At 42.4% G+C, this 24,299-nt stretch overlaps 1 protein-coding gene across 2 annotated transcripts in view; it reads left to right on the top strand.

Annotated features, from left to right (window-relative positions):
• ADAMTS17 (ADAM metallopeptidase with thrombospondin type 1 motif 17) overlaps positions 1 to 24,299 on the top strand; it is a 395,361-nt gene that overhangs the window by 317,170 nt on the left and 53,892 nt on the right. The gene's annotated exons all lie outside the window — the stretch shown is intronic.

Below are 24,299 nucleotides of genomic sequence, written 5' to 3' on the forward strand. Positions count from 1 at the left end.
TGTCACCTCCTCCAAGTTACTCTATTTTGGAGGAAAAGGAGCTCAGGGCGTGAGCACCTTTGAGTAGGTGTTAGTGATTCTGATTGGTTAGTGTTAGTGATTGGTGTGATTTAGTGGCTGAAATTAACATCAGTAAGTTATTTATTGTTTGGGATCCATCAGAACTTCTGTTTCCAACCCCAGCTTTCATGGTTGTGTACTCTGAAGTATGTTCTCTTGGGTTGTTAACTGAGATGAATTGTGTGGAATGTGTTCATCAGTAAAGCCTCCTTATTTCCATCTTAGTGGGACTTTGCATCTGATTCTGTTGTATTATGTAATATTACGCCTGGCCTCCTGTTCTGCCCAGCGTTGAGGTATGTGGCTTTTGTTTCGTGGTTCTGTGCATCAGGTTAAGGCATGTATAGCTTTTGTAAAGAGGCTGGACTTTTTTTTAAATTAATTTATTTTTTATTAAAGGATAATTGCTTTAAGGCATATACCCTGAGGAAACCAAAATTGAAAGAGGCTGGACTTTTAACCTGGCAGTTTTGGGGGTTTCTTAAACTCAATTTGTACCGCTCACCTGGTAAAAAGTATCACAAAGCATTTGGTTTTGTTTCTGACCCTCTTTTCTTTGTCAAACTGATAAAATGTGTGTGAATGAGAGAGGGAAGCCAGAAGGGAAAGCATGGTGAGATGTGATTTTATATGATCCTTAGAAAATTAAGAATGAAATTTTCTACCCTAATGGTGAAGGCCATGAGAAACAGCTCACTTCTAGAAGTCTTGAGCATTTGGGTGTGAACAGCCATCCTGCAAACCTATCAGTTGATTGATCGATTTATCAGTCAATCAGTCACACACATGTGGGGCTAAAGAAAGAAGAACTTGCCACTGTAAAGACTTATGTATCAGAGAGGCCACAGCTTCTTTTCCTGAAAGTAGAGACAGCTGACTCTTGTGATATGATTAGAAAGGAGAGTAAGAGACTCTAGAAGAGACATCAGCATAGGTTCAAGGGCATAACTGAGCAAGAATGATCCTAGGGACCCACTCAAGAATCATATTCTACAGTCATTTATGTTTTCATACTATTTTAGTATCAAAATCTTTTTAAATTATGCACAGAAACGAAATATATGAAACATGAAATCAGAGTTGGTCTGATTGACTTGAGATGCATATATAATCGGGAAGAGTGGTTCAGTGCACTTAGCCTTCCGCTTGTCTCAGTTGGCCCATAGCACCTCTGTGAAGTACCAAGGGGTAAAGTTTAAAAACTATCAGTCAAGGATTCTGTTTCCCATAATGATGGAAGAGCTTATATTGGACAAACCCTAGTATTCTCCTAGAATGATATTCTAGAGCTATGCTGATCAGTGCTTCCCTGGTGGCTCAGCAGTAAAGAACCTACCTGCAAGGAAAGTTTGATCCCTGGGTCAGGAAGATCCCCTGGAGGAGGAAATGGCCACCCACTCCAGTATTCTTACCAGGAAAATTCCATGGACAGAAGAGACTGGTGGGCTACAGTCCGTAGGGTCACAAAGAGTCAGATACTACTGAGCATGCATGCATGCATGCTGATTGATCGACATGATAGCCACTAGCTAGTCCAAATCAAGATGTGTTATAAATGTAAATACATACCAGACTTCAAAGAATTAGTCTGGAAAGAGATTATAAAATATCTTATTAATTTTTAATATTTATCACATGTTGAAATAATTATATCTTGAATGTGTGTGTATGCAGTCGCTCAGTCGTGTCCAACTCCTTGCAACCCCACAGACTGTAGCCCACCCGGCTCCTCTGCCCATGAGATTTTCCAGGCAAGAATACTGGAGTGGGTTGCCATGCCCTCGGCTCCAGGGTATCTCCCCTACTCAAAGATCAAACCCACGTCTCCTATGTCTCCTGCATTTGGGGAAGATTCTTTACCCACTGAACCATCAGGGAAGCCTGTTGTATTTTGAAGACATTGGATCAAAATGCAATATATTGAAGTCACATGTTTTTTTACTTTTTTTAATGTAGATAATAGAAAATTAAAATTACATGTGTGGCTCATTTTTTGTGTGTGTGTGTATTGGACAGTACTGCTGTAATTAACATAACATGTTCAAGATACAATCCAAAATTACTAGACTTACAAAGAAACAGAAAAATGTGATCCATGCTCATGAGAGAAGGCAATTAATAGAAATTAACTCCAAGATGACATATATGTTGGGATTAGCAGACAAGAATTCCAAAGCAGCTATTGTACTTTTTACATATGCATGTAACATTGAGCTTGTGTGTGTGGCTCCAGAATGCCCACAGAGCTTAGGCCTGCAGTCTTGCTGTGTTTGAACACAATTCAAGTCGAACACACTTTAGATTAAAAGTAACCTCAGACCCTGTTTCTGGGAAAGATTGAAGGCAAACAGAGAAGGATAGAGCGGAGGATGAGATGGTTAGGTAGCATCACCGACTCAGTTGAGTTCAGTCGCTCAGTCGTGTCCAGTCCATGTCCAGTTCTAACTGTTGCTTCCTGACCTGCATACAGGTTTCTCAAGAGGTGGGTCAGGTGGTCTGGTATTTCCATCTCTTTCAGAATTTTCCACAGTTTATTGTGATCCACACAGTCAAAGGCTTTGGCGTAGTCAATAAGCAGAAATAGATGTTTTTCTGGAACTCTCTTGCTTTTTTGATGATCCAACAGATGTTGCTGATTTGATCTCTGGTTCCTCTGCCTTTTCTAAAACCAGCTTGAACATCGACTCATGGATGAATTTGAGCAAACTCCAAGAGTAAACCCCACTATGGAGGACAGAGGAGCCTGGTGTGTACAGTTCATGGGTTCACAAAGAGTTGGACACAATGACTGAACAACAGCAACTTCAGAAAGAAAGAAGAGAAAGTGAAGTCGCTCAGTCGTGTCTGACTCTGTGACCCCATGAATTGTAGCCTACCAGGCTGCTCCATCCCTGGGATGAGTACTCAGGCAAGAGTACTGGAGTAGGTTGCCATTTCCTTCTCTAATCTCAGTGTCTCTTTAGAACAGGGTCAGAAAACTTTTTCTGTGAAGGGCTAGAGAGTAAATATTTTTATTTTGTAGGCCATATTTGATTTCTGATGTCTGTTTTTTGTTTTGTTTTATAACCCTTTTAAACATAAGAACCATTGTTAGCTCCTGGGTTGTACAATCTGCAGGCCAGACTTGGCCCATGAATGATAGCTTGCCTTAAGTTATTGACTACCCTTGTTTTGCCCACTGAGATGATGGGGTCACAGCTTCAGCATGAGCGCAAGCTCTGAAGGCACCACTGCAGGGAATATATTCTCTTATCATACAAGGGAGGGCATCTTGTTATACTGAGTTACTTTTCATTGCCCAGTTATTCAGTATGTGTGTTCAGTAGCTTCAGTCAGTGTCCGACTCTCTGTGATCCTATGGCCTTGCAGCCCACCAGGCTCTTCTGTCCATGGGATTTTCCCAGGCAAGAATACTGGAGTGAGTTGCCATTTCCTTCTTAGGGGATCTTCCCAACCCAGGGATCAAACCTACATCTCCTGTGTTTCCTGCATTGGTTCTTTTACCACTGAGCCACCAGGAAAGCTAGTACTGTCTTTATAACCATCCAGCATGACCCTCAGCACACAGTATAGAGTCAGTGATTTCATTTATTCAATGTATGTTTATTGAATAAATTCACTTGACTTTGCTCTTGGTACCAATGTATATAGAGGTGAAAGACAGGCAAAGTCTTTACTGTCAGCCAAACAACAACAACAAACTTGATAAACATTAGGTTTCTCCTTCCTACCACTCTCCTTTTGGTCCCACCCCCTTTCATTCCCTTTCCAACTCTGTGAAGTCATACGCATCAGACTGGAAGAATGAATGGAATTTCCAAAAACAGAGTAGGAAATAAAATTGATAAAAGAGAAGACAGCACCTGGAATTTGCCTCAAAGCCTAGGAAAGAAATTCCCGGATGCCTATCCTAGTCTGCTTGTATTTGTTGGTTTGCTTATTTGCTTATTTTGAACCATCTGATATCATACTTATTCTTAAAGTGGACACTTGAAAGTGAGGTATCATGACTTCTCACAGAGTATTTATTGTTTGGCTAAAGAAATGTGTGATCTGATAGATTTTAAAACTCTTGCAAATGCTACTTTTATTTATTTATATACATACTCACACACATGCACATTATACATATATATGTGTATATGTATTATGTACAGATATTTTATATATATAAACACACAAACATTTAGACAGGAGAACTTGAATTATTGCATGGCATGATCTAGCTGTCATGGATCTTTCTTAAAAGTCTAGAGTAATATGGATTTAGGCTAGTAAGTAAAGAGAAGTGAAGATCTTAGAAAATGAGTGCCAGACAGAGAGAGAAATAATCGTAAATGAAAACTGAACTTAGATCAGGGGGTGGGGTTTGGAGAAGTGTGCGGTCTGGAAAAAACAGGTGCTTCAGGGGGTTGGGAGTGAGCACAATTGGAAGTCAGAGCCTGTCGGTTGGAAGAAGAATCCAGAACCCAATGGTGTAAACATTATTTTAAAAGCCAAAATGTAGTGTGCTGTTGAATCTGGCAAGATGAAAGAGTCTTTCTGTATTATTGTTACTCTTTGACCTTTAAAACAACAGAGATGGTTGTCTTTTTCCCTTGTTTTTCTTTGTTTCCCCTGATCCCCCTTTAATTTTCTTCAACCTTTTTTTTCCACCAAGTTCCCGACAGTTTCCTTTACCTTCCCAACTCACACCATTAACACCTCTTTATTCTAATCCTGCCCCTCGCTCTGTGGATCCTTCTCCCAAATCCTGCCATAACCATGTGGAGTCTGGAATCTGACATGCAGGGCAGACAGCCTCTCTCCAGTATCTTGAACAGCAGCACAAACACATCAGCAAACCTGGACCTGACATTGGCAGGAGAGGCAGAAATCACAGATCAGCTCAGCTGTTGTGACTGTGGCCAGCAGCCTTCACCTTGCTGACCACAGTCTGCAGGGAAGAGGCCCCGCCGTCATCTGGCATTCAGCAAGCAGCCCAAGTGGCCCTGTGTGCCAACTCCTTAAGACCCAGTTCCAGGTAGTCCTGGAGCAAGGAGGGGGGCTATGACAGGGATGTGCTCAGTCTGGAACACATAGCTCATGTGTGACTGGATTTAATATTTTTGCAGTCTTTTAGAGCTTATTGGCTACTTGAAAAGGCCATTCTGAGCTATTGGATATTTCCCTATAGTATTTATGATTTGAATTTCTTCCCAGGCAGTACATACTGTACTGTACATTGAATTAGGGTGATTCAAGAAAGAATATTCAATATCTTACTGGCAACAGAATTGAACTGAATAGTCATCTGCAAGGAAATGTATTTGGATTTTAAATTTGTCCTCTTTGCTCAATTATTTTATCCAGTTTGCCTCATTTTAGGTTAAAACTGAATGTAATTCCTCATGTTTTTATGAAAGCGTGGTCTGTGTGTGTATGTGATCCTGATTTAAGAATGAAGCCTGTAACATGTGGCCCTAAGGTGCTGCCAATATCTGAAAAGATACCGTTGTTTAATCCATTTCTAGCTAGTCTAAACCTTAAAGCTTTTTTTTTTTTTCTGCTTTCCTCTAAAATAAAATAGGTAAGTCTAGTTGTCCCTCCTCTGTTCACTGTGCCTTGAATGTAGGAGACTGGAGGAGGCCGCCTGTGGCACTCCATGTGTCTGAACAGGAGCCCGCAACTCGGGAGAGCTCTCAGTCGGGGAGGGCAGGGCCTGCAGGCGGCAGTGAAAACCTCAGAATCGCTGGAGTGCTGCTCCTGACTCTCAGGCCCAGCCACTCTCCAGACACTTGAACACGTGGTTGGAGGCTCGGAATGAAGGGTGCCCCACATCCCTGTGAAATAAAGGAAAAGTGCCTGACGGGGAAAATGGTGAATAGCATCAGTGATCTATTATATGCCCATCCGGTAGTATGTGAATGGTAAGGAAAAGTTTGGTTGAAAGAATTCCAAAACGTCTTTCTGTCACTACCCAAATTCTAGAACCTCACTTGTATTTAAATTAAATAGTATTGTTTTGAAGCCTTTACTTATTTGTCTAAAATAGGAAACATTGGAGAAAGAAAGGATTCCAGAATTTTGTCTTAAATTTAAAGCTTCTGTTTTCTTCCTTTCCTCCATACTTAAACCCTTTGACTATTTGAATATCCCTCCCTTTGATCATTACAGAGGACAAGAGGCTTCCCAGATACCAGTTTCACAGGTAACTGAATTCTGTTGACTAACGCTTTCCATGTGGTCCCGGGGCCTGTGAGGAGGGCCTTCTCTTTCCTGAGTTATTATGTCCTCGATATCTGCATCTGATTTTTATGTCACAATTACAGGGAAAAATTACAATTAGAATTCAATGACAGAAAGAAATTTTGGAAAGTCATAAATGCATGGAAATTAAACAAAACACTTTCTAAATAACCAGTGAGTGAAAGGGAAATCGTAGAAAATTTAGAAAATACTTTCAGATGAATGTAAAGGAAATCACATCTTGCCAAAATTTAGGGAATGCAACTAAAGCAAACTTTAGGAAGAAATGTATAGCAGTAAACACTGTATTTAAAAAGAAGAGGAATCCCAGACCATCCAGTGGTTAGGACCCCATGCTTCCACTGCAGGGAACACAGGTTTGATCCCTGGTCAGGGATCTAAAATCCCTCAAGTCTCAAGGCAGGCCTTGCAGAAATAAAACAGATCTGTAAAGGAATGCCATGAACAATTGTATGCCAGTAAGCTGTACGTCAATAAAGTAGATAATGAACATGAAATGGACAAACTGCTAGAAAAATGCAAGCTACCCAAACTGAATAAAGAATAGAAAGAATAGACCTATAACAAACAAAGAGATTAAATTACTAATCAAAACACTTTCTACAAAGAAAAGTCCAGGACTGGAAGTCTTCACTTACGAATTCTACCAAATATTTAAAGCAGAGTTAACACCAACCCTTCACAAACTCTTCCCAAAAGATGAAACAGTAGGGAACACGTTCCAGTACATTCTGTGAGGGTAGTAAAACCCTGATTCTGAAACCACACAAAGACATCACAAGGAAAAATAATACTACAAACCAATATTTCTCATGAATATTGATGCAAAAAAAAAAAATACAAGCAAACTGAATCCAGCAACATATTAAAAGGATTGTATACACCATGACCAATAGGACTAATCCTAGGAATACAAGGTTGGTATGTCATCTGAAAATTAGTTAATGTAATACACTTTATCAATAAAATGTTTTTTAAACAAAATAATCATTTCTGTAGATACAAAAACAGACTTTGACAAAATACATGACCGTTTCATGATTTAAAAAAAAAAAAAAAAAACACTGAACAAACTAGGATTGAAAGAGAACTTCCTAAGCCTGGTATCTACAAAATATTCTGTATCTACAAATACATACAGATATCTACAAAATGTTCTGTATCTATAAAACCCCAGAGCTAACATCATACTTTGTGATGAAAGACTGAATGCTTTACCCCTAAGATCAAGAATAAGGTGCAAATGGAATATTACTCAGCCGCAAAAAAGAACAAAAGTGGGTCATTTGTAGTGATGTAGATGAACCTAGAGTCTGTCATACAATGTGAAGTCAGATAGAGAAAAACAAATATTGTATATTAATGCATATATGTGGAATCTGGGAAAATGGTACTGATGAACCTATCTGCCAGGCAGGAATAGAGATGCAGACGTAGAATGGACATGTGGACACAGCAGAGGAAGGGGAGGATGGGGCAAGTTGAGAGAGTAGCATTGACATATATTCACTACCATGTGTAAAACAGATAGCTAGTGGGCAGCTGTTGGATAGCACAGGGAGCTCAGCTCTGTGTTCTGTGATGACCTAGAGGGGTGAGATGGGGTGGGTGGAGGAAAGCTCAAGAGGGAGGGAATATATGTATACATATAGTTGATTCACTTTGTTGTACAGTGGAAACTAACACAGCACTGTAAAGCATTTATGTTGTTGTTGAGTTGTTAGGTGTTAGTCATGCAGTCATGTCCGACTCTTTGCGATCCCATGGACTGTAGCCCACCAGGCTCCTCTGTCCATGGAATTTTCCAGGCAAGCATGCCAGAGTGGATTGCCATTCCCCACTCCAGGGGATCTTCCTGACCCAGGGATTGAACCCAGGTCTTCCGCATTGCAGGCAGACTCTTTACTGACTGAGCCACTGGGAAGTTGAGTTGTTAAGTCATGTCCAATGTTTTTGTGACCCTGTGAACTGTAATCCACCAGGTTCCTCTATACATGGGATTCTTCAGGCAAGAATACTGGAGTGGGTTGCCATTTCCTTCTCCAGGCAATTTTCCTGACCTAGGGATCAGACTCTCATCTCCTGCATTGGCAGGTAGATTCTTTACCACTGAGCCACCAATTGGAAGCCCACTGCAATTATGCTCCATTTCCTTTTAAAAGGATATTGATGATATGTAGCTAAAAAATTTAAAAAAAAATAAGGTAGAATGTCTGTTCTTGCCACCACAGGGCCCATGGAAAGTTTAGAGGGAGGCATTTCTCTGTGGTTGTCCAGAAAGAGAAGTGCTGGTTACATAGAGACACATGGGACTTATGACTATACAGTTCCTCTCTGACACTTTTAATGTGCCACTGTGCTCTGTAAATCACTATGAGAATTGGGCTGTTTCCCCAGGAGAACTTCGATCTTGAAAACCACCCTTCCTAGAGCTTCTAGAGGCAGGTGCTCCAACAGGAGGCTCAGGGTACCCCTACCCAACCAGGTAAACTGCTCAGGGTGCCCTGTGCCTGCACCTGAAAAGTACACTCCATTGACCTCTTCCTCCCATTGAAGATGACCAAGTGGGGTGGGACTCCCTAGTTCACTCAGGACATGGCTGCAAAAGGAACTCCTGTGCCACCAGCCTCCCAAGATGAATGAGGCCACCAACTTCTAAATCTCACTGGACATTGTCTTTGGGAAAGCAAAGTGTTGGACTCAAATACATCAAGGTTTTTGATCCCAGGCACCAGGAACTGAGTTTAAAACTATACCAAAAAGACAAGCATATATAAACAGGATGTGGAATATCTCCCAAAATTGAAGCAATGGTGAAAAGCATTTTGGAGAGGGGATCTCAGAGGCAACTGCATTGGAGCTGCTCCACTGAGATTCCAGCTTCCTGGAGAAGATCCGATGGGCCTGGCTTGGCTCACATGCCCTCCAGTGGCCTGATGTAGACACCCAAAGGAAAACTGAGGTGTTCTTATCAGAAAAAGGAAGGCGACACTGGGCAGGCAAAAGCAGCAGACGTGTCCTCCACCCCAAACACATAGAGACATGCTGACATCATGATCAAACCAAGACTAGGCAAGACCATCCAGTGGACGCTGTCCAGCTAGGACGAGTGCCGGCAAGTCTATTAGCGGGAGGGCTACTGTACTGGAAAATTCCTGTGTCCTGGTGAGAAAGGCAGCCTGTCGGGAATGTTACTCTTGGATGTGAACTTTCAACATCAGCAGCCATGTGATTCTCAAAGCATGAGAGTTTTTTTTCCAAACTCTGAATCCCTGGGTGTGGTACAACCTGTTACCAAACTCAAGCTTCTCCTGGTTATTTTAACCCCCAAATCGTACCAACACAAACGCCAGTAATGGAGTGTAACCTGATCAGGTGTGATGGCTGAGAAGAAATGCTGCCAGGCTGTGATCTCATCAGCTGCTGGTTAAGCCCTATTCACTGTCCTTTTGCTTTCCTACTGCAAATTCAGTTTGTTCCTATAAACCCCAGAGAAACGTTTTTTTCTCTCAAAAGAATATTTGAAAACGAATTTATTGTAGAAACAGAATCTTAAAACTGAGGACCTGTGTTCTTCTTGCTAAGATGTAAATTATGGAGGTGGCAGAAATCCAGGGTAGGGTGGGAGTGAGCCAGTCTGTCCCTGCCTGTCCATAGCAAGGAGAGATGGTGGGGAGTGGCTGGGAAGTTGGGGTTGTCACCCCATCTTACAGATGAAGATTTCAAGACACTTGATTGTGCAGTAACTTACTCAGGGTCATACCCATAGCAGGTAGAACTCAAACCAGGGTTTTCCTACTTTAAATCCTTCATACTTTCTGCTATGTCATTTTCATTTTAAAAGTAGTACAACTTGCTTCTACTGTGGCATGACGAAAGAACCCTTTTTGACCAGGGCACCTGTAAGTAGATATTTTAAAGTGGAACGGGAGAGGTCAGCAAATGGCATTGTAGTGACCTCGGGTCAGAGGGGGTTTGTAGGGGAGCCATGGTGGTTCCCTTGTCTGGAAGTGAAACTCATTATTTTATTTTTTTTTAACCTTTTTTAAAGAAGTAGTTTACTTATTTTAATTGGAAGATAATTACTTTACAGTATTGTGATGGTTTTTGCCATACATCAACATGAATCAACAATGGGTATACATGTGTCCCCCCTATCCTGAACCTACACCACCTCCCTCCCCATCCTGTCCCTCTGGGTTGTCCCAGATCTGTGACTTTGGGTACCCTGCTTCATGCATCAGACTTGCACTGACCATCTATTTTACGTGTGGTAATGTACATAAAAGAAAGAAAGTGAAGTCGCTCAGTCATGTCCAACTGTTTGCGACCCCATGGACTGTAGCCTACCAGGCTCCTCCATCAATGGGATTTTCCAGGCAGGAATACTGGAGTGGGTTGCCATTCCTTCTCCAGGAGATCTTCCTGACCCAGGGATTGAACCCAGGTCTCCCACATTGTAGGCAGACGCTTTACCATCTGAGCCACCAGGGAAGTCCGGTAATGTACATATTTCAAAGTCTTCTCTTCTCAAATTATCCTGCCTTTGCCTTCTCCCACTTAGTCCAAAAGCCTGTTCTTTACATCTGTGTCTCATTTGCTGCCCTGCATGAAGGATCATCATTACTGTCTTTCTAAATTCCATGTATATGTGTTAATATACACTATTTGTCTTTTTCTTTCTGACTTACTTCACTCTGTATAATAGGCTCCAGTTTCATCCACCTCATTAGAACTGACTCAAATGCATTTACTTTTATAGCTGAGTAGTATTCCATTCCAGTTGAACTATTTCAAATCCTAAAAGATGATGCTGTTAAAGTGCTGCACTCGGTATGCCAGAAAATTTGGAAAACTCAGCAGTGGCCACAGGACTGGAAAAGGTCAGTTTTCATTTCAGTCCCAAAGAAAGGCAATGCCAAAGAATGTTCAAACTACCGCACAGTTGCACTCATTTCACCTGCTAGCAAAGTAATGCTCAAAATTCTCCAAGTGATGCCTCAACAGTCCATGAACCGAGAACTTCCAGATGTTTGAGCTGGATTTAGAAAATGCAGATTTTGATTTTTTTTTTTTTTTATTTTGAACCAGAGATCAAATTGCCAACATCTGTTGGATCATAGAAAAAGCAAGAGAGTTCCATAAAAGTATCTACTTCTGCTTTCTTGACTATGCCAAAGCCTTTGTGTGGATCACAAACTGTGGAAAATTCTTAGAGATGAGATTACGAGACCACCTGACCTGCCTCCTGAGAAATCTATATGCAGGTCAAGAAGCAACATTTAGAACCAGACATGGAACAACAAACTGGTTCCAAATTGGGAAAGGAGTACATCAATGCTGTATATTGTCACCCTGATTTTTTAACTTATATATAGAGTACATCATGTGAAATACCAGGCTGGATGAAGTACAAACTGCAATCAAGATTGTCATGAGAAATGTCAAAACCTCAGATATGCAGATGACACCACCCTTATGACAGAAAGTGAAGGGGAACTAAAGAGCCTCTTGATGAAAGTGAAAGAGGAGAGTGAAAAAGCTGCCACCAGAAAATTACTATGCTAATTAATAAATAAATTAATAAATCAATAAATAAATTATCATTATTACTATCCCTGGGTCAGGAAGATCCTCTGCAGAAGAAAATGGCAGCTCACTCCAGTACCCTTGCCTGGAAAATCCCATGGACAGAGGAGCCTGGTGGGCTACAGTCCAAGGGGTTGCAAAGAGTCGGATATGACTGAGCAACTTCTCTCTTTCTCTGTATTACTATGCTAATCAATAAATTAGCATGATTTATAATGAGCACTGAAGAATTGATGCTTTTGAACTGTGGTGTTTAAGAAGACTCTTGAGAGTCCCTTGGACTGCAAGGAGATCCAACCAGTCCATCCTAAAGGAGATCAGTCCTGAGTGTTTATTGGAAGGACCAATGTTGAAGCTGAGACTCCAATACTTTGGCCACCTGATGCACAGAGCTGACCCTATTGAAAAGACCCTGATGCTGGGAAAGATTGAAGGCAGGAGAAGGAGGGGACAACAGAGGATGAGATGGTTGGATGGCATCACCGACTCAATGGACATGAGTTTGAGTAAACTCTGGGAGTTGGTGATGGACAGGGAGGCCTGGCATGCTGCAGTCCATGGGGTTGCAAAGAGTCAGACATGGCTGAGCAACTGAACTGAACTGAACTGAATCAATAAATATAGCAATGTCACAGGATATAAAATTAATATACAGAAATCCTCTGCATTCCTATACATGAACAATGAAAAATCAGAGAAATTAAGAGAGAAATTAAGGAAAGAGAAATTAAGGAAGAAATCCCATTCACCATTGCAAAGAAAAGAGTAAAATACTTAGGAATGAATTTACCTAAAGAAACAAAAGACTTGTATACAGAAAATTATAAATCACTGATGAAAGAAATCAAAGATGACACAAATAGATAGAGAAATATACCATGTTCTTGAATTGGAAGAATCAATATAGTAAAAATGAGTATACTACCCAAAGCAATCTGTAGATTCAGTGCAATCCCTATCAGACTACCAATGGTATTTTTCATAAAACTAGAACAAACAGTTTCACAATTTGTATGGAAACACAAAAGACCTCGAATAACCAAAGCAGTCTTGAGAAAGAAAAATGGAGCTGGAGGAATCAACCTTCCTGACTTTAGACTACACTACAAAACTCATGATTTTAAAATTAAACACTTGAGCAGTTTTGCTAAATGCTATAGCTGCTTAATTTTCTGATTTGTTCTTATGGTTATCTGGACCCTTACTAGATAAGAAACTAAAGTTCAGAAATTTCGCTGTCTAATATGATGGATTCAGATGTGAAGGTGGCTTCCCAGGAAGCCTCTGTGTGTGTGCGGTGTTGGGGTGCAGGTATGGTGCTTGCAAGGGTGCTGTCCTGTGAATGCCCAGTGATTCCCTGTTGGCCCCCTGTCAGGTGATATCAGGCTCAGAGAGACTGGGAGGGACCCTCAGACTGGAGGGAGCAGTGGCACAAGTTAAAGGGACTGGACAGGTGAGAAGCTGTCTGTGGCGCAGGTTCACTATCTTTCTGGGTAAGAAGCTAAACCTGCCCCACTGAGGGTTCAAACCCATAGCTGTGACACCTCCAGTGTGCCCACTGGGGCTGAACAGTGACCTCACCTAGCCTGGGTGCCACAAACAGGGTGGTACACCTGTGTCAGCCCTTTGTTTATTGTTCCCCTTCTTTTTCTTCTCAGAAGGGCAAGGACCTTGTCAATGTCTCATTCATTCAACAAGCATTTGTAGAGCACCTGCCGTGTGTCAGGTGAGCACTGGAATCTTGGCTGTGCTTCTCTGTCCCCTGTGCCCAACAGCACCCAGGATTTAGGGGGGCCAGTGAGTCATTTGAACAGATGAATGGATTGTTTAGCACTGGTGGAGGGAAAGCACCTCAGTCGTCCAGAATTGTTCACCTTCATGGTCAGCATCATTGTGTTGAAAACGAGGTTTCATTCCAGGACCATGAATGTTTACACACCAGTGCGGGTGGGCGGGCAGATGGTCCAATGACAGAAGAGTGGAAGTTAGAGGCTGGTTTGGGACCCCCCAGTTAAATCCTTCATCTTCCCGCAGAACAGTCATCATGGATTTTTCCACACTGTGTCCTGCCCCCACTTAACCTTGACTTGACCTTGATCTGACTCTGACTTTGACTCAACCCTGAACCTTCCTCATTCCATTCTACCAGCATCAGTTCCTGTAGAAACCTCTTAAATCTTTCCTTCACCCATCATACCTTACTGTGACCTTTATTTAAATAGATTTGTTTTAAAGGTGGGAACAAAAGAACATTATATCCTTATTATGTGGAAAAACCAAGGCACCCAATTTATTAGGTTCAGTAGCTAATCAGAAAAAGAATGACAAGTTCTCTCCATATTATCCCCAGGTGGCCTCACATGGGGGTTACTGAGGTCATGGACTTGGTCAAGGCAGGCACAGGTTCAGGTACCAGAGCCACCACTTGCTACAGGCAAATTCGTGGGTAGGTTACCTGATCTTACCACCTATAAACTGGGAAATTAGAACCTCTCTCATAGAAGTCTTGAGACAATTAGGTGAAGTAATGCCTATAAATTCCTCTGTCCCAAGTAAGCCCTCGGTGAACGCTAGCCAAAACCATCACCACTGCTCAGCTACAAAACTCTTTTAATGGTAAACATCAGCCAGTTGTTGGACGCCAGCATTTACATGTTATGCATCATTTCTGAAGATGTCACACACATGTGTGCATATACACACACACACAGTACAATGTGTACATTTAAATGCAATTTAAGTAACCTATAGTGGTATTTTGCAGGTGATGAAGATTTGGGGGAAGGTCCTAGTATATGCTAACATTCCCCTTCTTGTCAGAACAAGTTTACATAATTTACATGTATTTTAGGGTAAATTAAAACAGCAGAACTATGTTGAGTGGTTCATTTATAATTTTATGAATGTCTCTGAGCTCTGAATTTGTGGACTTCAGATAATACCATCAGTAGGACAAGGATAGGACTTGGGAAGGAAAAGGGGTTATGAAGGGGTTTCAGCATCTTTCAGACCCCAAGGTTGGGTTATGACTTGGTGCATGACTGGAAGCTTCCAGATGTGTCCCCCTCCGTGGCTCAGGGCAAAGTGGGCTGGAGAGGTGGTGGAAGTGAGTGATGAGTTTCTGCTTGATATAGATGGATGTGAAATGCTGGCTCCTGCCAGCACCTTTGCCTGCTAACCTGTATTTGGATTTAAATACTGCTGAAGGAAGGAGCCTGGTGAAATATAAGTACATGATTTCCACGAGGAATTCCTTGTGGCACTGAGAGCAGAAATTAGCACCACAGAGGTAATGAATGTGCTTTGGCCCACACCAAGCATGTGGCTCAGGAATGTTTCCCTTTCATGGCTCCCAATCCATTTCCTGGAGAGCCAGCACTCCCTGGCCACTTGGAGTGAGTTTGACACTAAATCTTGAGAGCAGGGAGGGAAAACTTTCAGCTGCATCTGCCCAGTGAGTTGTCAGGGAGGACAGAGGGTGACTTCAGGGCCAGCCCATTCTCCAAGAGCTAGTCAGAAACAGGCTTGAACCTCAGGGGATGATCCTCAGAGCACATGCACTGGGACTCCCTGGGGTCTTATTGACCCACAGAATGCCTGGCCCACCACTAAAGTTTCTGATTCAGTGGATCTAGGGAGGGATCTGAGATTCTGCATTTCAAACAAAGCTTCCGATAATGATGGTGTGAGTACCACACGATGAGCCACTGGCATATGGTAACAAAGGTTACTTGAAATTTTAATTCAAGGAATATGATGAAAACAACCAAGATTTGTGAGCTGGATTCCGTGACTTGAACTTGACAGCAGACACAAAAATCATCAGGTAGAATAAGTATGTGGCTAATCTGGGAAGGAAAGATAGTCAGTTATCTTATCTTCTGGGGGCTGGAGGACTGGAAGGTCCAGAGGGCAGCTGGAGCCAGAGACCCTACCCAAGTCAAATGCAGGTGGAACCCTCTTGGAGGCTCCAGGCCTTGCACAGCAAAGACCCCATGACTGGAGATGGAGATGGGGGATCAGGCAGCTGGTCACCCAAGTTTAGAGACAAAGCACTCCCCACTTTCTCTTCTCTCAGAAGATAAAGGATGCTGTGAAAGTGTTCATCACTCTGACTTTAATTCTTACAAACCAGAAGGAGGAGTCATTGGAGGACAGTGACCAAAACCTGGGCAGCAATGACTGACTATCATTCTGCAGTTTGCCACAGTCAGGCAAAGGAGCCACAAGGAACTCTGAGCAAGGTTCAGCAAAGACCCCTCTGCTTTTAAAAAAGAGAATAAATAAAGGTCAGAGTAGAGTTAGTTCTGATTCCATAGCTAGAGAAAGTCAACACAGGTCAGCAGGTAGGGAAAATTCTGGAAGATTCGATTTAGATGCCATAATCATGGACAGGCCCAATAAGACAAAGAGGGAGGGGGACAGACACAGAGCCAGGGGCTACCTGGCAGCCCCGAATGAGTTGGATGTAAAGGCCTAAGAAGACAAGAAAAAGAGGCAGGTGGCAAGGGCAGGTAGAAAACAGTTTGAAATCTCAGCAGATGGCTCAAGCCAGACAGGCAGAGGCCTGCAAGCTGAACCCTGTTTACAAAGTGTCTACAAAGATAGCTTTTTGTTTTTTATTAAATTAACCTTCAAAGTAAAAACTGGAAGATAAGCTCAAGTAAGGCCAAAATCCTGAAGCTTTTCAACAAAAAGAATGGAATGAAAACTGGGACAGATAAAAGAAAGCACCAGAGCATGGCAGCCAGGAACAGTACAGAGACGGTGGAGCCCAAGCCCCAGGAAATTGTGTGTTCAAGTTCAAGAATGAGGACTCAGCTGCTGGATTCCTGTCCCAGCTTCATAGTTGCTGCTGGAGGACCTCAACCAGGCCACTTGCCTCCATAAACAGGGGACATAGATAGCACCCATCTCATAAGGTTGTCATGAGAATTATATGAGTTAATAGAAATAAATTGCTTAGGACAGTTCTTGGCACACAGTAAGTGATAAATATGTCATTTTTATGACCACTGTCATCATCACGATTTTTCAGAAGTATCCAAAAACCCCATTCCAGGAGGAAATTCAATCCAAGATGCTACAGAACTCTACAGATGTTACCTCCAAGACTCTGCTGAATGGTTCTGTGAAATAGTGGCTGATGAGAGAAGAGCCAAAAGTCTGAGGGTGGATTTCAATTTCCCAAATGCATAAATGGGCAAGTCCAAGGAATGTAACCTCAGCCTTTTGTCAACCCCTGGCACAGCTGGAGGACAAATCAATGATTTAGACAGATGGTTTGTGTGCATTTTAGAAAAGAAGGCTTGCGTGTATGCCCTAAATGAGGGAGGGTTTAGTGAGAACACTCAGTGCCTGTCAGACAGTGTTAATGGGGTGGTGGTCAGGTCAGCAGAACACTTAGCAAGTCTCCATGATATCACTGTGGATGAAGCAGGAAAACAGGTGGACTGATGGCCTGTCCCCATGGAGCTGCTGCTAGACCCAGGTCTCCTTTGTCTGTCCAGGGAGGCCCCTGGTGTGTGTCTGCAGCGCTGCCTGCGGGCTTTGTCAGAGTCTTGTCATGTAACTCTTCTGGGCCGGGCTCTGTGGTGGGAGATGCCATGTGATCAGGAGGCTCCACAGAAACCTGTGGCTGTTCAGTGGGAGGGCGCCTGTCAGAACCCAGCACCCAGTCTCCTCCCCCTCACCTCCATCCCCACCCACTCCTTGTGGTTCCAGGGAGTGGCACACAGACTCCTGGTTCTCAGCGATTCTACGGACGACAGACAGGGAGGAAGAATGTGCACTGAAGATTTTATAGCTAGCAAAACTGTCCTTCGGGCAGAAGCTTAGGCTCCTGTATCCATGAGCCCTTCTTCAGGACTCTACCAGACCAAGACTCAGCGATTTTTTTCTATTAACTAAAGATATTAAATATTTTTAGCTCTCTAAGCCATATGATCTCTGTCATTATTATTCAGCTCTATCATGGTAGCACCAAAACAGCCATAGACAATAGATAAATAGGTAGGGCTATTTCCCAGTAAAACTTTATTTAAAAAACAAATGTCAGAAGGGCTTAGGCCAACTCTGCTATGATAGGATGCTCTTCATTTAACTGAGAGGTGACTGAGGACACTTTGATAAAAGGGTTGATGGTGAACATTTTAAAATGTTTAATTGTAGAGGTAAAACTAAAACAAAGATGGAGACAGGCATATTTAACATTGAAGATATAACAGTAATGAATATTTATGTCCCAAGTAACACAGCAACTACCTATGTAAAGCCTAAACCACAGGAAATACAAAGAAATATAGATAGAAATTTATTGGGTATAGGTGACCATTAATATAAGACAGACCAAGTGGCAAGTAAATAAAAAATAAGAAAGGATATGAAAGATCTAAATAACATAATCAATAATATAAATCATATATACCAAGTACTATACGCTGATAATAGAGAACACACCTTTTTCTCAAATGCACAAAGAGAACATCAATAGGTTCCTAAAAATAGTACAGAAAGTAGCCTCTGATCACAAATCAATAGAGTTGGAAATTAATGAAAAAAAATTTTAAGAACAAAGGTCCCCTCTACCTGAAAATTAAAATTTACAGGATACAAAACCCACATTTGGCTCAAAGGGAAGTAACTCAAAAGTGCAGAGACCTGGGAATGTCCACTGACATTAAACTCAGTCTGGGCATTTAAAGCTATTCCTTTGTTCACTCATTTAACAGCCTTGCCTGAGCACCAGTTGAGGGTAACGTTTGATGAAGAGTCTCCTCTCCACCTTTCAGAGCTTCCTCTGGGTGAGAAAAACTGATAGGGATGCAAGGCAGCCCTAGCCCTGAGCCCTGTGGGAGAGCTCGTGACTAGGGGATGGGTCAGATGCTCAGCCAGGATCAGTGTGGACATGTTGAGGTAGCAGAGCACGTGACTAGGGGACGGGTCAGATGCTCAGCCAGGATCGGTGTGAACATGGTGAGATAGCAGAGCATGTGAGTAGCACATGGGTCAGATGCCCAGTAGATAACTGGGACATGTTGAGGTAGCAGAGCTCGTGAATAGGGCACAGTTCAGATGCCCAGCCACGATCTGTGTGGACGTGTTGAGGTAGCAGAGCTCATGACTAGTACATGGGTAAGATGCCCAGCCAAGATCCGTGTGGATGTATCAGAGTAGCAGAGCTCTTGACTAGGGCAGGGGTCATATGCCCAGCCAAATCATTGTGGACGTGTCAAGGTAGCAGGACGCAGTAGCTGTACCACATCCCAGCAGACCTGGGTGGAGCCAGCTCATCTCTTACTGGCTGTGGAAGCCTGAGCAGGTCACTTCACAGGAGCCTCCCGTTCCTCCTCTTAGTAGGAACTGAGCAAAGACTAAAGCACATAACATCTGGTTATAGAGGGGCCCAGTTAGTGTGTTTTTATTGCTTACTGACTTGAAGCTGCTCAGGTTATAACTGAATAGTGTATTTGTGAAGGCCGCATGCTAGGGCACAAGTTGGCTGGGATGGCTATGTCCACAGCAGGAGATGGCAGTCAAGGGTGAGTGGCCCAGACACTGCTGCCTCATGAAGAACAACTGAAAGGCTATGTGCACTGGTAAAAAAAAAAAGAAAACTAAAGGGACATCTGGAAGGATTTCAGAGTATCTGGAAGGATTTGCCCCAGTGCCTTTGTATACTTTGTTCATCATCTAGAGGACATCATCTAGTAGGACACCCTACTCTGGTGCTTCAACAGGTAAGTGGGACAGACATCCTGGCCATAGGGTAATGAGCTCCCCATCATGTGCAGATCCAAGCAGTCCCGGCCAGTCTTCTGAAGGCATCACTCATCACCTTGGATCCAGGACTTCAACTTTTGCCTTCCGGAAATCATCCAAATTATGGACAAAATTGGCAACTACCCACATGTCCAAGTATGCACTAGCTAAGTAAAATGGCTCTATCTATACAATGGAGCATTACACAAGCTTTAAAAATCACTCTTGAGACAATATTTTTGATCACATAAGAATTGTTTCTCCTAACATACCGTGTTCATGGATTGGAAGAATCAATATTGTCAAAATGGCTATTCTACCCAAAGCAATCTATAGATTCAATGCAATCCCTATCAAGCTACCAACGGTAGTTTTCACAGAACTAGACCAAAGAATTTCACAATTTGTATGGAAATACAAAAAACCTCGAATAGCCAAAGTAATCTTGAAAAAGAAGAATGGAACTGGAGGAATCAACCTGCCTGACTTCAGACTCTACTACAAAGCCACAGTCATCAAGACAGTGTGGTACTGGCACAAAGACAGAAATATAGACCAATGGAACAGAATAGAAAGCCCAGAGATAAATCCACGAACCTATGGACACCTTATCTTTGACAAAGGAGGCAAGGATATACAATGGAAAAAAGACAACCTCTTTAACAAGTGGTGCTGGGAAAACTGGTCAACCACTTGTAAAAGAATGAAACTAGAACACTTTCTAACACCATACACAAAAATAAACTCAAAATGGATTAAAGATCTAACTGTAAGACCAGAAACTATAAAACTCCTAGAGGAGAACATAGGCAAAACACTCTCCGACATAAATCACAGCAAGATCCTCTATGACCCACCTCCCAGAATATTGGAAATAAAAGAAAAACTAAACAAATGGGACCTAATGAAACTTAAAAGCTTTTGCACTACAAAGGAAACCATAAGTAAGGTGAAAAGACAGCCCTCAGATTGGGAGAAAATAATAGCAAATGAAGCAACAGACAAAGGATTAATCTCAAAAATATACAAGCAACTCCTGCAGCTCAATTCCAGAAAAATAAATGACCCAATCAAAAAAATGGGCCAGAGAACTAAACAGACATTTCTCCAAAGAAGACATACAGATGGCTAACAAACACATGAAAAGGTGCTCAACATCACTCATTATTAGAGAAATGCAAATCAAAACCACAATGAGGTACCATTACACGCCAGTCAGGATGGCTGCTATCCAAAAGTCTACAAGCAATAAATGCTGGAGAGGGTGTGGAGAAAAGGGAACCCTCTTACACTGTTGGTGGGAATGCAAACTAGTACAGCCACTATGGAAAACAGTGTGGAGATTCCTTAAAAAACTGGAAATAGAACTGCCATATGACCCAGGAATACCACTTCTGGGCATACACACTGAGGAAACCAGATCTGAAAGAGACACGTGCACCCCAATGTTCATCGCAGCACTGTTTATAATAGCCAGGACATGGAAGCAACCTAGATGCCCATCAGCAGATGAATGGATAAGGAAGCTGTGGTACATATACACCATGGAATTTTACTCAGCCGTCAAAAAGAATTCATTTGAACCAGTCCTAATGAGATGGAGGAAACTGGAGCCCCTTATACAGAGTGAAGTAAGCCAGAAAGATAAAGAACATTACAGCATACTAACACATATATATGGAATTTAGAAAGATGGTAACGATAACCCTATATGCAAAACAGAAAAAGAGACACAGAAATACAGAACAGACTTTTGAACTCTGTGGGAGAAGGTGAGGGTGGGATGTTTCAAAAGAACAGCATGTATACTATCTATGGTGAAACAGATCACCAGCCCAGGTGGGATGCACGAGACAAGTGCTCCAGCCTGGTGCACTGGGAAGACCCAGAGGAATCGGGTGGAGAGGGAGATGGGAGGGGGGATCGGGATGGGGAATAAGTGTAAATCTATGGCTGATTCATATCAATGTATGACAAAACCCACTGAAATGTTGTGAAGCAATTAGCCTCCAACTAATAAAAAAATTAAAAAAAAAAAAAAAAAAAGAATTGTTTCTCCTATCAAGAGAGAAATAGGCAAAACATTAAGAGACTTGTTTATAATATGGTATCTTTAAAGAAAATATGTTTAGGAAAAGACTGGGATCATGTATATTCTTTGGTTCTCTTGCTTTATATTTTTATGTACCTTTCAGATTTTCTACAATGTGCATGAATTGTATTTGTCATTTCTGCTAAGTAAACAAAAAATATGACTCTAGAAGAGAGTCCTAAAGTGACTGAAAGTGTAGACAAGAGATGCCCTGGAGACGAACACAAAGATCATGTTAGGAAGCTCCTGATAACTTCTCAATTTTCTTTATTGACAACCATGGAATTCAATTAAATTCAAAAAACATTTGTTACATCCTTAATGAGCACAAGGCTCAGTGCTAGAAGCTTTCTTTCAGAAGAGCCAGAGACAAGAATCATCTACAGCAAAATGTGACCAGGCCTTTGAGAGCCGGAGGGAAGAGAGTCTGGACTTTGAGTGACCCCAAACATTTTGCCAAGGACTGGGACATTCTCTACAATTTTCTAAATAAAATTTTCTTTTGTTCGCCTAAAAGTTAAAATTGACAACATGCAACACTTGGAGGAGGGAGAAGATGTCACGGAACTCAGTCCAACAAAACTTGTAGTAGAAGTCTCCTCTCTGGTTCTTGATAGCAGAGTGGGGTGTGGCCAGTCTCGTGTGTCTGTTGGTGGGAAATCCTTAAAGTTCAATTAGATAGAGCCGCCTTTGCAGGACAGACACTTAGGAACCTGCTTTTACAAATCAAAGAGAAGGAGCAATATTCTAGTGAAAATAGATGATTCTGACACAATACTTGCTGAATAAAAATCTCAAAAGTTCACAGGGGGATTTCATACCATAGACTTAATAATGCCAGGAATAAAATGAACCTCTTCTCTTCCTACTTGGAGGGCTCAGGAACACAGTTTCTGTAGCTCATTAGCTATTAAAATTATTAACAAATTATTATTTTCAATTGAAAGTGGTTATGGTATTCATTATTTCCTTTCATGCCAAGATTCTCTACAGTCTACTCAGAACATGAATTGTCCAAAGCAATCCAAAGTTTCTAAATAGTTTTGGACCAGGTTCACTGACTTTGGCCCAGCAAACCACTCAGGGCTGAGTGGCTAAAGGAATCTGTTACATAATTTATTGAGAACTTAATTGAGACTAATCATTGTCTCTCATTCCCTTGCCTGAAGAACATCTGCCCAGCATCTGCTGTGACTCCATTTGGTTGGGATGTTTGAATCTCTCTGTGAAGTGAAATAAAGGGCATGAATATTTTATTGTAGATTTATCCCACTGTAACTTTTTATAGGAAACTGCTGGTGGTTTTATTAGCCAGCAGCGTTAATACACAGTGTCTCTCCAGTGTGCTGGAGCCAAGGTTTAGGGTGTTCTCAGAACACGCTGCCTTAATGAGATCCACCCTTGAGGAGAAGGTAGGCAGGTCTGTGAGCGATGCGGTGAAGTAAGTGTATGGGGTGGGGAATACAGATCCTGGACTATTCAATGATGAGCCCACTAAGACCCGGGTGCATCCAGAAGTGGGGCACGAGATGATAGCAGGTTGACATGTGTGGTCAATTGCTGGCATGTCCACGTGAGAAGTGAATAGGAGCCATTCACCCCATCACCCCATTTCATGTGGTAAAGCAAAGTGTGGGAAGTTCAGCAGCCAAGGTCATCAAAGACTTAGCCAGTGAGCCCAAACTAGAACCAAGCCTCTTGCCTCCTAGGAGGTTCCCAGCTGTAACGAGGTGAGGATGTTCTTGGGGGAAAGAGTATCCTTCAGACTGGGAACCAGAGGCAGAAGAGGGCACATGTGGGACCTCTGGAAGAGCTCCTGGAGGGGCAGACTCTTGAAACTGGCCAACTGGGCAAGTGAGGAGGCTGTGCAAGCAGAGGGATCAGTGCCCATGTCTCCAGGTCAGGGAATGTCAAACACAGGGAGGAACAAGTGGGGCCAACCAAAGCCAGGGGGTAAGGCTAGTCCCCCTACCTTGATCTCACCTAATTTTCATTTGTTTTAGAGCAGTGTCTTATTTTTGTTTGCCTGTTTATACACATGAAAACATCTTCAATCCCTAGTGGAATGATGGAGGAGCCTGGGCTGAACGAATGATTAAGTTATCAGACTGGGCCTTGAGTGTGACTTCAGAATGTGAAAGATAGTAGGCCCTAGGGAGCCATCGAAGGTTTTAGAGGGAGGAAGTCACATAACTGATGCCATGGCAGAGGTGGGTAGATTACTTGGGAGAGAAAAGAGATCCCATGGTGGGAAGGCAAGTTAGGAGACTGTTACAATACCCCAGGCAAGGTGGCCATGGAAATGGAGAAGGGAGGCGCATCTGAGATCCCTCATGGAGGTTGGCTTGGTGGCACTTAACAGCTGCCCTCTAACCCTGCATGGCTGGTCTCTTAAAAAGAGTCTTGGCAGTGGGGCAATGAGGAATGGTTTGTGACCTTGCCTGCCCAGAATCAGAGGTGTGGTGGGACCCCTGCTGTCCTTCAGGCTGGCAATCATCAAGTCCTGGAATTCCCAAAGTGGAGAGTAGGAAGGCCTATGCATCAAGAT

This window comes from Cervus canadensis, chromosome 17 (assembly GCF_019320065.1).
Source record: "Cervus canadensis isolate Bull #8, Minnesota chromosome 17, ASM1932006v1, whole genome shotgun sequence".
NCBI lineage: Eukaryota > Metazoa > Chordata > Mammalia > Artiodactyla > Cervidae > Cervus > Cervus canadensis.